Source organism: Phyllostomus hastatus, unplaced genomic scaffold (assembly GCF_019186645.2).
Source record: "Phyllostomus hastatus isolate PE091 unplaced genomic scaffold, TTU_PhHast_1.1 phas_scaffold_182, whole genome shotgun sequence".
Lineage (NCBI taxonomy): Eukaryota > Metazoa > Chordata > Mammalia > Chiroptera > Phyllostomidae > Phyllostomus > Phyllostomus hastatus.
Window position 1 is genome coordinate 2,490,731 of NW_025334013.1, and position 13,238 is coordinate 2,503,968.

The 13,238-nt window shown below is 58.5% G+C and overlaps 1 pseudogene; it reads left to right on the plus strand.

The window, feature by feature from the left end:
* The first annotated feature begins 293 nt into the window (after positions 1 to 293).
* On the plus strand, positions 294 to 424 carry LOC123832385 (annotated as a pseudogene).
* The last annotated feature ends 12,814 nt before the right edge of the window (positions 425 to 13,238 follow it).

Here is a 13,238-nt window from a genome sequence, read left to right on the forward strand (position 1 = left end):
TGTGTATCGCCAGAGATTCGTTGTGAGGGGCTGGCTCCCGGGACTGCAGACGGAGGCTGGCAGGGTCCGAGGTGTGTGGGGCGAGTCGGCAAGCTGGAGACCCAGGGCAGCCGGTGGGCCAGCTCCTGTCCGAAGGCCGGTGGGCTCGGGGCCCAGGAAGAGCAATGTTTCAGACGACAAATTGCTTCCAATCTTTTATGTAGAACCTCCATAATTACCCCCAACGGGGTACTCCGTTCCTGGGGGCACTGCGATGCCAGCCGATGCATGCAGCTGGGGCCGGTGCCTACTCCGTCGTTTTTAGGCCTTTGGGCTAAGATCAAGTGTAGTAGCTCTTCTTCTCAGCTTAATATCTCATGTTTTCTATCCAAGAACAATATATTAAATGGATTTTTGGAGCAGGGAGATGGAACAGATAAAATTTGTAAAAGGACCAAAAAACATGTTCAAGACTGTGGACATTGGCAGAGAAACGATCCCTGAGCGATGGGGAGGGAGAGAGGCAGGCCCTACGGTCACCATGGCGACTGCCTCGTGTTTCCAGGCGGGGACACAGAGGGGCTGGGGGACAGCTGAGTTGAGGGCGCTCAGTGAACTGGGCATCCTGGGGACCGAGGCAGCACCGGTCTGCGGGACCGAGAGCGGGAGGGAGGAGAACCCTGGAGACACGCACGTGGTCCCCATGCGTATTCGGCTGAACTGGTCCGCACGGGCGTGCGTGGGAAAAAACTACCCAAGTCCGCAGAAAAACCGGCCCAGGGATTAGAAAGGGCGGAACCCAGGGCTCACGCGGGGCGGGGATGGCCTGTGACCGCCAGCCGGACCCGTCCAGCTGGGCGTGGTTCTCAGTCCTGAGATGCACTTCAGCTAAGACGATAGTTCCCCCCCGAATGGATCTACAGATTCCATCCAAACCTGTTCTAAATGACAGCCAGCTTTTTGTTAGAAATTGATTCGCTGGTTCAAAAATTCATAGAGAAAGGTGTACGTTTACTCTAAAATTTATATGGAAATGCATGCACAGGACCTAGAAGAGCCAAAACCACTTTGAAAAAAGAACTAGTTGATTTCAAGCCTTATTACAAAGCTGCAACAAACAGGACAGTAAGTTATTTTTTTAAAGATTTTATTTATTTATTTTTAGAGAGGGAAGGGAGGGAGAAAGAGAGAGAGAAAGAAACATCAATGTGTGGTTGCCAGGGGCCGTGGCCTGCAACCCAGGCATGTGCCCTGACTGGGAATCGAACCTGCGATGCTTTGGTTCGCAGCCCAAGCTCAATCCACTGAGCTACGCCAGCCAGGGCTGACAGTAAGTTATTGATGCCAGTATCAGCCAATGCACCAACGGAGTAAAACAGAGTCCAGCAGTGGGCTGGCACGTACACGGAAAACTGAGTGTGTCTGTTTTGACAGAGGTTCAGAGACAATTCAACGAAGGAAGGATAAACTTTTCAGTAAATTGTGCTGAAACTGTTGGTTACTTATATGCAAAAAAAAAAAAAAAAAAAGAGAGAGTGAGAGCTTTGATTCATACCTGCACCATGTACAAAAATTAACTCAAAATGGATCAGAGTCCTAAATGTAAGGCCTATAATTACAAAATTACAAAACTTCTATCATAAAACCTTTGTGGTTTGGTGGTAAGCAGAGTTTTGTGTGACCCCAGAAGTATAGTCCATTCAATAACACGTTGATAAATTGGACGCCATCCGAATTTAAGGCGTCCTGTCTGAAGGACACTGCTGACAAAATGAGGAGACCAGCCACAGGCCGAGAGAACCTCTGCACGTGTCCGACACAGGCCTGGTGTCCAGGACCTACAGAGAACATATAAAAAGAAAATGCATCACCCAATCTGTAACATGGCAAAGCTTTGAAGAGCAACTTCACCCAAGATGCCCGGGTGGCAAATGAGAACAGGAAAAGACACTCCACCTTGTAAGCCATTCGGGAAACGAAAATGAAAGCCACAGAGAGACCCCCCTGCACGTGTATCAGGATGTTTAACACTGAGGAGATCAGCCGTCCCCGTGCTCCGGAGCATGCGGAGGCCCCGGGAGTCTCACACGCCGCCGGCGGCACCGTGAAGGAGCGTGGCTGTGTTGCCAGACAGCCGGGATTTACATTCACCCAAGCGAGGAAGAGAGCGTGTGTTCCCACAAAGACTCCTCTGCAGACACCCTAGGGCTTTGTTTGTAATGGTCGGAAAACCGGAAACAACGCGCCTGTCCCTCAGCAGGCGAGTGAACCGGTGGACCATGGGGGCCGTGCGCAGGGGGCCGGACGCTGTCTGTCACTTGAAAACAAAGGACTGGCTGATGCAACGTGAATGAATCTCCACGACGCCCAGCGAGAGAGGCCGGCCTCCCTGTCCACCCAAAAGGAAAGCACATTCCATATGAATCCCCTTCTATAAAAGGCCAGAAAACGCAAATTAATTTACAGCGACAGAACGCAGCCCAGGGTGCCTTGGGACAGTGGGGGCGGGGGGCCCAGGGGAGACACAGGGAAGGGTCATGAAGCACCCCGAGGCAGCATTTAGGAAAAGGGGCCTGGGTGTCATCAGCACTGTGCTGACAGTGTGTCTGCGCGTCCAGGCTGCTGACACAGAGCCGCACAGGCCGAGTGGCTCACGCAACAGCAATTTGTGTTCTTCCGGTGCTGCGGGCTGGACGTCCGCGGTCCGGGTGTGGGCGGGCTGGCTTCTCCTGAGGCCCCTGTCCTTGGCGTGGAGACGGCCACCTTCCCCCTGCATCCTCACGTTCATCTCTCTGGGTCCTAATTTTCTTATAAGCACATCAGTTACCTAGAGTCGGGGCCCACCCTAATGACCTCATTCTGACTTCACTGCCTCTTTAAAGACCTTATGTCCAGCCCTGACTCATGTGTCTCAGTGGATGAGCACTGGCCTGCAAACCAAAGGGGTGCCGGTTCGATTCCCAGTCAGGGCACATGCTTGGGCTACGGGCTGGGCCCCCAGTAGGGGGTGCATGAGAGGCAACCACACACTGATATTTCTCGCCCTCTCTTTCTCTTTCCCTTCCCCTCCCTTTAAAAAAATAAATAAATAAAATCTTTAGAAAAATAAATAAAGACCTAATCTCCAAGCATAGTCACATTCTGATGTACCGGGACTTCAGACTTCCGCACACGAACTTGGCGGGGATGGGGTACACGATCCGGTGCCTAACAGATGGCTTCGCAGGCGTGCACCTGTAAGTCATACGGTTTAACTTACGTGTGTCACTTATTGCATGTTAATGACACCTCAATGAAGCTGGCTTTTTTTTAAGTCTCCATTTATTTTGTTTGTGTTCGTTACTCCACGGACTCTTGCCCTGCATGGGGTGTGGTTCGTCCGTGTACGGTTTGGGCGCAGCTGTTAGGAACGAAACAGCTTGCATGAGAAGAGCTGCACGTAGGTCCCTTTCCCCGTTTCCTCCTAGCTCCTCATGCTCTCCTGCTCTGGCTTCCTTCGCTCCGGAGGCCCAGCCTCTGCTCCGCACAGAGGGCCGCGGGGAGCTCTCCGTGGTCCTGAAGGAGGGCCGGGCCGGGTGAAGGCAGCTGCCCCAGGGCTCAGCGGGCGCGGGCAGGCCTGTCTCTCGTTAACCTCGCACCTGGACTTCCCAGACGCTCCGGCAGCTATAAAGCCTCCCTGAGAGTCTTCCGGGGCCCAGATCAAGGGCGTATTGATCCCCCATAAACAACTTAGGATTCCTGGAGAGACGGGCTAAGCCGGCTGTCACCCTCAAGCATCACTCACGAACGTCCACACACGCACACCCTAATCCTCCTCCAGAGAAGACCGACGGTTTGCACCTTTCCGCTCCTCTGCCCAGCCTCCCCCGAAAGGTGTCTCTGCTCCCGAATTTGTCTGCCTCTTGCATCTGCAGGGCGCACATCTGCCCCGGGATGGCTGGACAGGACCCCTCGAGGGCCCCTTTTCAGGCAGGGTTGGGGCTCGCCTCAGTCTAGATGCCACCATGGCTGGGAAAACAAGTCAGCCTGGGAGAGAGCCCCTGTCTGATTCAAGTCCCCGAGCCGGTGAGGACAGCCTTTGCGAAGCAGCCTGCTCCCTGGTCCTGAGTCACACCAAGCTGTCCACTCGATAAACACCTGGCGTGTCACTCACTAGACGCTAAGCCCTATAAAGCAGGGACCTTGTTTCTCTCATCCACCGAACTACTCCGAGTACCTAGCGAACCCTGACATATGGTGGACAGCCCATAAATGTTCATTAAATGAATAAATTGGGCTGTAAACTCTTATGGGCAGTCTGGAGCTGCTGGAAGGCTCCTGCCTGGAGTAAACTCCCCCTTTATTGGGAGTGACAGGCTTCAAATTTTGTCCTAGGAGCGGCCCTGGGTGCCCAGGGGCGGACGCCTGAGGCTTGTCCCTCCCTCGGTCTGAAGCACTCATTTCTGCCTGCCTTACGTATTGTGGGTCCATGAAAAATTTTTGTTTAGGAAAAAAAAAGGATATCATTGTGTTTTAAATGTCTACCCATCACTCATTTAGACTTAAATCGAGAAAGAGACCACTCCATTTTAATTAGGCTTTTTACAAAGCCAAAGCAGACCCTTTGGGAGCTCACAAAAGGAGCCTGCAAATATTTTTAACGCCACTGCGCGTTAGGAAAGTTTCACAAACCAGCCCACACATTGACTCCCGAGTCCGAGGTAGGGGGTGGACGGGAGAGCCTCTGTCTCCGTCAGGTGGTGCCTCTTTCCCTCCTCCGCGCGCATCAAAGGCTGCGGAAACAGGCACGTCGCCCCCCAGAGAGAATGCAAAGGAAAAGCAAAGCAGAACAAAAGAGGAGGCCGAGGCAGCTGCCTGCAGAGAACAGAATGTGCTGGAAGGCGCCAGCAGCCATCACAAAGTAGGTGCGTGGTGCTGGGAGCCAGAGAGCAAACTCCAGCACCTGCGAGGAGGGGAACTGGAGAGCCGGCTGCTCCTTCCAGGGCAAGGGGCTCCTGGTCCTGCTCCCCAGCTCGGCTGGGAGCAGTTCGACCCTTTCCCGAGTGACGGTTCCATCACGAACCAGCACAGGTCAGGTTCGCTGGCTGGATGATAAAGTCACAGCCACAATGGGACTCAAGTGTGTTTCCCAGGACAGGCCAGTCTGGGCCACCACGTGGGTGATGATGGAGGGAGGTGGACCAGGCCTCTTTCTCCCTCACCCCACCCGCCTGGTGGGCTGCAGCTCCCAGGTGTGGGACCCAAGGCCCCAAGCACAGGGTACAAGAGAGCATTCTAAGCTTGGCTCCTGGACTTGCCGAACATCACAAAGGGGTGGATTTGGTGCTGCCAACAGAGCATGGACAGCCCTTATCAGGGCGCCCAGCCCCCACCCTGAAGCCCAGGTGGGGGCGGGAGCTCTGCAGCGGTCGGAGTCTGGAGTTCTGGCGGAGCGCACCTGGCTAACCGCCGAGTTCTACCGCCCCAGGACCATCATCCTTTGCAGCCCCAATCCAACGAGACGGAACGGCGATGGCCAGCAGGCAGACAGGCACGTACTGGAGTCATGTGCTGTGGTCTCGCTGGGAAAATGCTAGAGGCTGTTCTTAAAAAAACATGAAAGAGAATTTCCTATGCTAACTCTCCTGGACTTCAGATCTTCCTGCGTAACGTGGGTGCCTTCGATCCAAACAAGCGCCCACTGAGTCAGGCCAAGCTCTACCGCGCAGCCACAGGGGCAAGGCTGCGCGCCGTCCAGCCGGGCGGCCGGTCCAGCTCCGACCCGCTCGCACTGTGAGGCCATTCCCGTCGTCAGATGAAAGCCTGTTTCTCCGAAACCCCCACCCTGCCCGCCCCCCTGAGGCCACCGGGAGAACTGCAGAATCGCCCAGCCAGCGTTCAAAGGCAGCCGCACCCCACCCTGCCAACGCGTTTTCTCCGGAATAAAACATTGCTCGTTGCTTCAACCCTCTTCGGAGCCTTATAAAGACTGATTTGACAAGTTTGTGTGTTTATCGAACACAAACATGCGGCACCCGTGCGGAAGGCAGGGAGACCGTGGGCGCCCAGATTCTGGGCGCTCCCATCCGAACGCTTCCCAGCCGGTCGAGTGCCCCGAGTCTGCCTTTCTCCCACTTAGGAACGAGATCGCTTCTGTATCTCTAGCCTCTGGAACCGCCCCCATCCCCGGTGATTCCTCCGAGGGCCAGGGGCTGTCCTTAAGGAAGCCTGCGGCCTCCGCTGGGCTGTGATTGGACGAGCGCTGGAGACGCACTGGGCTGTGATTGGACGAGCGCTGGAGACATGCTGGCTGTGATTGGACGAGAGCTGGAGACACGCTGGCTGTGATTGGACGAGGGCTAGGGACGCACTGGGCTGTGATTGGGCAAGAGCTGGAGACAGGCTGGCTGTGATTGGACGAGAGCTGGAGACACGCTGGCTGTGATTGGAAGAGAGCTGGCGACAGGCCTCGGCCCAAGCCCAGCAGCCGAGGGGTCACTTCCTTGCTCTGTCCAAAGCATCTCGCACAGGCTCCTTTCCCTTCCAGACCAACTCCGTCGCGGGGAATGCGCTGCTCACCCGGTTTCCCGAATACAAAAGCAAGGCCCGGAGTCATCAGGGACTCCCAGCGCCCTCCTTCACGCCCCAAACCTTCCAGTGCCCCCCACTGAGCCTCGTCACCGGGAAGAACGGTTCTCCATCCTTCTGGAAGGCCCCTCTCCTGGGGCAGTTGAAGACACCCCCGGGGCGGCTGTCCATCACCCTGTCCATCCGTGGCCAGGGTGGGGGGTGAGGGATGCGCCCACCAGGGACCGTCTGGAAGCGGCAGACGCGGACAGAGCCCCAAGCTCTGCTCTCCGAATTCCGCCACGCCTCACAGCCCCCTTATCTCTCTCTCAAGGCCAGATTTCACCCCTCGCCACACGGATAAATATTTACCTTCTCTCGGTGACAGAGCCCGACAGGCAGCCCCCAGCTTGTCCCTCCCCGGGCGGGCGCAGGCGGGGACGCGGAAAACAAATGAGTCTCGCTGTGGAGCCTGAAATGGGGCCCAGAGGTGGCGGGAACCGGGACTTTCCCGTGACATTTATGTTCCCTTTCAGAACGGCTGTAAAGAAAACAAGACATAAAATACCTCCCCTGTATAATTTGCTGCTTTACAGGTGTTTTCATCACGTTTCTTAAATGGCCATCCAAAGTGATCTTCATGTGTCCCTCCTGGCTGGTTCCGAGCCCTCTCACAGAGAGGACACGACCCAGGAAATCCCAGGGAGGTCCGGGGGAGGGCGCCCCTCCTGCGACCAGGGCGGGGACTGTGAGTGGCCGGGCATGGCGCCTTCGGCAGGTGTCCTGTGCCTGAGGCTTGGGGGCGACCCCAGCCTGCAGGCTCCCAAAGGGGAAGCAAAGGGGGTCCCTCGAGTTGTCACAGCTAAAGGACGACAGGCATGTCGGAGTGCAGCAATGGAAACAAAGAGGTGGGGGCGGGGTGGGATTATCTGCCTCTCTGGCCACCTGGCGCAAAGACCTCCCCTCCCTCAGCCCAGAGGGGCCAGCCCAGCTCCTGGGAGCCTCGGCTCAGCCCTTGGGGGAAGTTGCCATCATTTTGTTGAATTTTTGCTTCCTCGGTTCTAATTTTTTATATAGAATTAGGGATGGAAACCATCTAAAAACTTTACTAGTACATGATCTAAATATTTAAACCACCTGCGAGCGTTTGTTCATTGCTATTTATATTTACATGGACTTATTATATTAAATCCAATTTAGTTTTAATATCAATTAAATTGAATTAAGAGAATTTATTAAACCTTAAAGAGTGTATTCCATGTTAAACTATTAAATTATATTTACATTTGACATAATTGTAAGATCACAGGCAGTTAGTTGCAAAAATAGTATGGAGAGGTTGCAGTGCGGCCTGGCCCCCCTCCCGCCAAGGGAACTCCTTCCTTGACTGTAGCAGAAAACCCTCCAGGAGGGAGGGCCGCTCCGGGCCTGTCCCAAGGCACCGCCACAGAGCAGGGCCCCCTGGGGGCGCTAGTGAGTGACTCTCCTGCCCCACGGGAATCCCTCGCCGGCCTTGGACAGGAATGAGTCTGGGGCAGCCAGGACCGGTGCCGAGTGCCGGACGAGGTGCGGGTGCTGGAGGCCGAGGGCCACCTTCCAGAGACCGCAGAGCTGCCCCCAGACCCCCATCCCCTCCACGTCACCCCCTCCCTCACCTCTCCAGCGATGGGAGACAACAGGGACCTTTCGAGGTGGAAGCACACCTCCCCAGGGTCATCTCAGGGACAGATGACCAGGATGACCACCGGTTGCCCCATTGCTGTGGGGCCTCTAGGCCACTGAAGCGTGACCAGGAGGAAGGAAGCAGCCACCGCGCAGACAGCCGTGCTGTTTTCTGGTTGACCCCCACTGCCAGCACCACGGGTTTGGATGGCCGCCCCCACCTCCACACTCCGCCATCAGACAGCCCGGGGAGACGCTTGCCTGTCCCTCCTTCAGAGCTCCTCGGGGCGCTCGCGTCAAAGCAGCGCCCCCTGGAGTACCCGCCCAGGAGCCCCCGGGGTGACATGCCCCAGCTTCGCCCAGCATAGCAGAAACACAACCCACGCACCGTGGGCCTGGGGCGGGACCCCGGGGCCCCTGCTCAGGACTAGAGATTCCCCCAGCCCTCGTTCCCTTTCACCTCCTTCTTGGACCCCAGCCCACGCCCTGCCATCTCCCACAGCGCCCCTGAGAATGGAGCCCACCCCTTCCCCTGTGGCTCAGGGACCAGCGCGTGGCTTTCAGATCCCCACGGCTGTCTGCGCCCATGGCAACGGCAGCTCTCGCCCCCGCACCCTCCCCCCGCACCCCCTCAGTGTTTTCCTACCCCAGGCTCCAAGGACAGCAAAGACCACTGGCCTCCTCTGGGCCTCCAGCATCCCCTGAGATCGCAGTGGGGCGAAGTGAGCAGAGGCCACCATCAGAGCGATGGTCCGGCCTAAAACGCTTACATCGGATGCTGTCAGCGGGAGTCCGGCCTCCCGCGGCGGAGCTGAGAGCGGCAGGGGCTTGCGGGCATTCTTAAATGCAGTTAAATTACATAAATGTCTGCCCACTGGGCCATATACCTGGAAGGAAGATAGAATAACACTGAATGTCAACTGTGATTTAAATATATGAGTAAATAAACACAGCTTTAAAATGAAGTAAAATAAATACAGTTAGAGCCATACGGCAGGGCCTCCAGCAGGGAGGAGGGGTGGCCATTCGGGGCCTCGCCATCCCTGCCGAGGCTGCGGGGACCGAGTGGCCATCTCTAGACCGCGCCACGACCCCCTGCAGGTGCCAGAGCTGAGCCCCAGCAAGAGCCGAGTGCCTAGAGCGGCAGCGAGGGCTGCTGCGTCCTGGCAGGGACTGTGTCGGTGGGGACTGCCGCATCGGTGACAGGACTGTATCGGTGATAGGACTGTATCGGTGACAGTGGCTGTACTGGTGGCAGTGGCTCTGTCGGTGAGGGCCACCGTATCCGTGAGAGTCACTGCACCTGGGGTTACAGTAGGTCCGCCCTGAAGGAGCTCCGAGGGCCGCCCCTGCGCAGCGCTCTCTTCCACCCCAGCCGTGGCACCTGTGATTCCAGAAGCTTCTTGGGAGCTGACCTTCTACCCTCGACACCTAAGCCCACGTTTGGCACACAGAACGCCTACCGTGAACAATAATAGCCTGCGTGCGCTTTAAAACGTGCGAAGAGGAGAGATCGCAGGTCGTGTTCTCACCAAAATCACACACACACAAGAGAACAAGAAAATGTTTGGAGGTAATGAGTGTGTTTGGCACCTTAATGAAATCGCAGGTGCTTGCATGTGTCCAAATTCAGGAACATGCATATACTAGGAGTGTGCACTTTTTGTACATGGTTATATTTCAACAAAGCAAATAGAGAATGTTCTGGAAATGCAGGTGTTGAATGAAGGAAAGGCTGATTGAAAGGCGGGACTGACGCAAACCCTCACGGACATCTGGTGACCGTTTAGGTCTGTCCCGCCCCCTCCCCCAACCCAGAGCCTTCCCCGGAGTTTCCTCTGTCCGGCGGGGATCGCCGGGCTCCGCCGGGGGGGACGCTCGCTCCGCTGGACGGCCGTCCCCCTCTCCATCACCATCGTAAAGCCGCTCTTCGCACGCAGCCCAACCCACCGCAGGGGGACTCAGGGCCACTCAAGTTCAGCGAAGACGTACCTGGGTGATTCGATTTGCTCGCCAAAGAGGTCGTCAGACCCGAAGGTCACCATTCTCTTAGAAGTATTCTGACAGCGTCTTAGTTTAATTTCAATGCTGTCCTGTTGCCTTTTCAGAGGAAAGGTTTCTACGCGTCGGAGATGGGGAGGCGCCTCTGAATCCCGGGACTGCCGCCTTTGACCTTCTCTTGGTTTGCGGCTGATCAGACGAACGGGCGGATGACAGAAATGCAATTTGAGGATCTCGACGTTTATGGGAAAAACTCACCGAGGAGGGGAGGGGTCACAGCGTGAGTGGGAGAGGAGGGGGCGGTAGGAGGAAACTCCTCCCCTGCCCGCCCCCCCAGGGTCGGGGCTTTGGAAACGAAGATGCCGGCGTCCCTGGCTGCAGTGAGTGCCTGGGCTGGGCTGGGCTGGGCCTCAGTTTCCCCAGCTGCGGAGGGGACCCAGGTTTGCGTGAGCACCGGACGAGGGGAAGCCAGGAAGACCCGCTGCACACGGAGGGTGCGGACCCAGGCTTGGCTCCGAGGAGGAGCTCCCCGAGGGGACGCTTCGGTATCGGCATCAGAAAGCCATGTCCCCGTGGCTGCTGTAGCTCAGCGGGCTGAGCGTCTCCCACAAACCAAAAGGCCGCTGGTTCGATCCCTGGTCTGGGCACATGCCTGGGTTGCGGGTCAGGTCCCCGGTTGGGGGCATACAAGAGGTAGCTGGTCAATGTTTCTCTCCCTCTTCTCTCCTCCCTTCCCCTCTCTAAAAATGAAAAAATAAAATCTTTAAGAAAAACGCCCACATCTACACTGGCAACCAGTTCACCACAGACCAGGTCTCAGCAAGGGGCGGAGGTTAGAGGGGCCGTCCTCCACACAGCCAGGGGCGCTCCCCCGGTGTCCGCCAGCAAGGGCTGCGCATGCCCAGGGCCCTGGCACGGGAGGCAGTGCGGATGCGGCGTAAGCGGGGTCCCTCGGGGAAGGACCTCACCGAAAGCACCAGGCTGATGGTGCTGAGGTCCGGCTTGCTCGGGGGAGGGGGAGGCCAGCCTCTCCCCCAGGCTCCTTAGAAACACACAGCGAGGCGGGAGGGTCTTGGCTGGACCAGAGTGGCCCTCACTGAGCCTGCCCTAGAGCCAGACTGGACGAGGCCCTGGGGCTGGGAAACTCAACTCGCCCTCGCACGGAAGGCAGGGGCTGACCTCAGTCTTCGCCGCTCAGGGGTCCACTCGGAACCTCAGTCCCTTCATCCGTCCCGCGGGGATGATGGCTTCCTCCCCCATGGGGGCTTGTGAGGAGCCACCGCAAAGTGTACACAGAAGAATGACAGGCTGTGACATAAGTGCCACCAGTCACCCCCGCGTCGTGGCTGGGGAGCCACGGCACCTGGGGGAGGCGAGACCAGCTTCCGAGGTTTCTCCGTGGTGAGGGGTCGAGCTGGGGTTTGACCCAGGAGCCCAGCCCAGCCCCTGCCTGTCCCTACTGCATCTTCCGCCTCTCACGAGCAGGAGAGCGCACGGAAGCCCCTTCCCCGCGGCCCAGAGACCCCTCTGCCTCTACCGGCGGGCGCAGGGCTGCCCGAGGGAACAGTGCCCAGGACCCAGGCTGCGCCGCCTTCCTCGCCGCGCCCAGGCTGGGCGGCGGCTGTGGCCCCAGTGAGTCAGGCCGTCAGCGTCCCCTCCAGGGCACCCGGGCAGCGAAACGTCCTCACGCCCGGACACCGCAGTCCTTACCCCGGGCGCGGACGCCGGGCTTCCTTTGGCCAGGCGTGATTGGCTTTGGGGTGGGTGGTGGACGGCTGCTGAACCCCCCCAGTTCTCAGCCGGTCAGGACAGGGGCTGGGGTGGGGTCCCATCTGCACCGGGGCTGCGGCTGTGGCTCCGGAGTCAGCAGCACGGGGGTCTGCGGCAGCGGCCGGCGCGGCTGCACCGGGGACCGGTGTGCATCTCTCGTTCCGCACGCACGCCATTGATCTCGCAGCAGCTCGGCCTGGGGGACGGCGAGAAGGCCTGGGAGAGCGCCGGTCACCTTTCCCGTCACAGAGTCCTCAGCCGGCCCCGGGCAGCCGCCCGTCATCCCGTCCAGCCCGGGCTGAAGGTCAAAGACAGCGCAAGAGCCGGACGGCCGCGTAGGCTCGGGGCGGAAGGTGGGAGCCCAGGGGCTATAAGACGAGATGAGGCCTTCTTACTCTCCCCCGCCCCGAGCCTGCCTGGACCCTGTCTCAGGACACCGAGCAGGGCGTCCCTCTTGGGCCCTGCCCGGCTCGCAGGAAAGAACCAAGGAGGGCCAGGGCCGGGTGACTCAGCAGTGACGCCTTTGTACGCAGACGGCGAGACGGCCGGGTCTGTGGAGTTCCGGTGGGGGGAGGGCTGGACAGTGAGCCTGCAGGGGCGCAGGGGTGGCACCGGACTAAACAGCCAGGTGGCCCAGGGGCTCTGCCCGTGGGACAGCCGAGGGGCCAGACGGGGGCGACAGGAGCTGCCAGCCCTGAAGCGTGATAAAGGCCAGGATGACCCTGCTGTGTGCGGCAGTCCCATGTGGGTGTGAGACTCGGTTTCCCCAACGGTCCCCAGAGGAGAGGATTCGGGCACCAGATCCATTCCGGGCGGGGAAAAACCGGGGCCCTGGTTCGGAAGCGGCAAAGATGGGTGTGGGCCCGACCCGTGAGCCATCCCCGCAGGGGACAGGCATTGCAAGCAGGGACTGTGATGACGAGGACAAAGGCGGCTGCCTGGGGTTGGCCACTCTCTGACCTTGACCGGAAGCCTGCTTCGCGTGCAGGGACACGGAGGCTCAGAGAACTGAGACGCCTGTCCCGGGCCGCCCAGCTGGAGCGTGGCTGGGCAGGAGTGGACCCAGGGGGCTCGGGGCCCGGACCCCACAGAGAGTTCTCACACCTGCGCGTCCTTGCCTTCCGAGGGCACCCCGGCCCTCTGCCCTTCACGAAGCCACTGAAGGTCCCTAGGTTGCAGCAGCACATTAGACGTCAGACAAGTGAGAGCCGCAGTGAGTCGCTCCCGTGGACCGCGGCTGACCAAGGGCCCCGGACCAGTCTAAGCCCCTTCCCCACGCC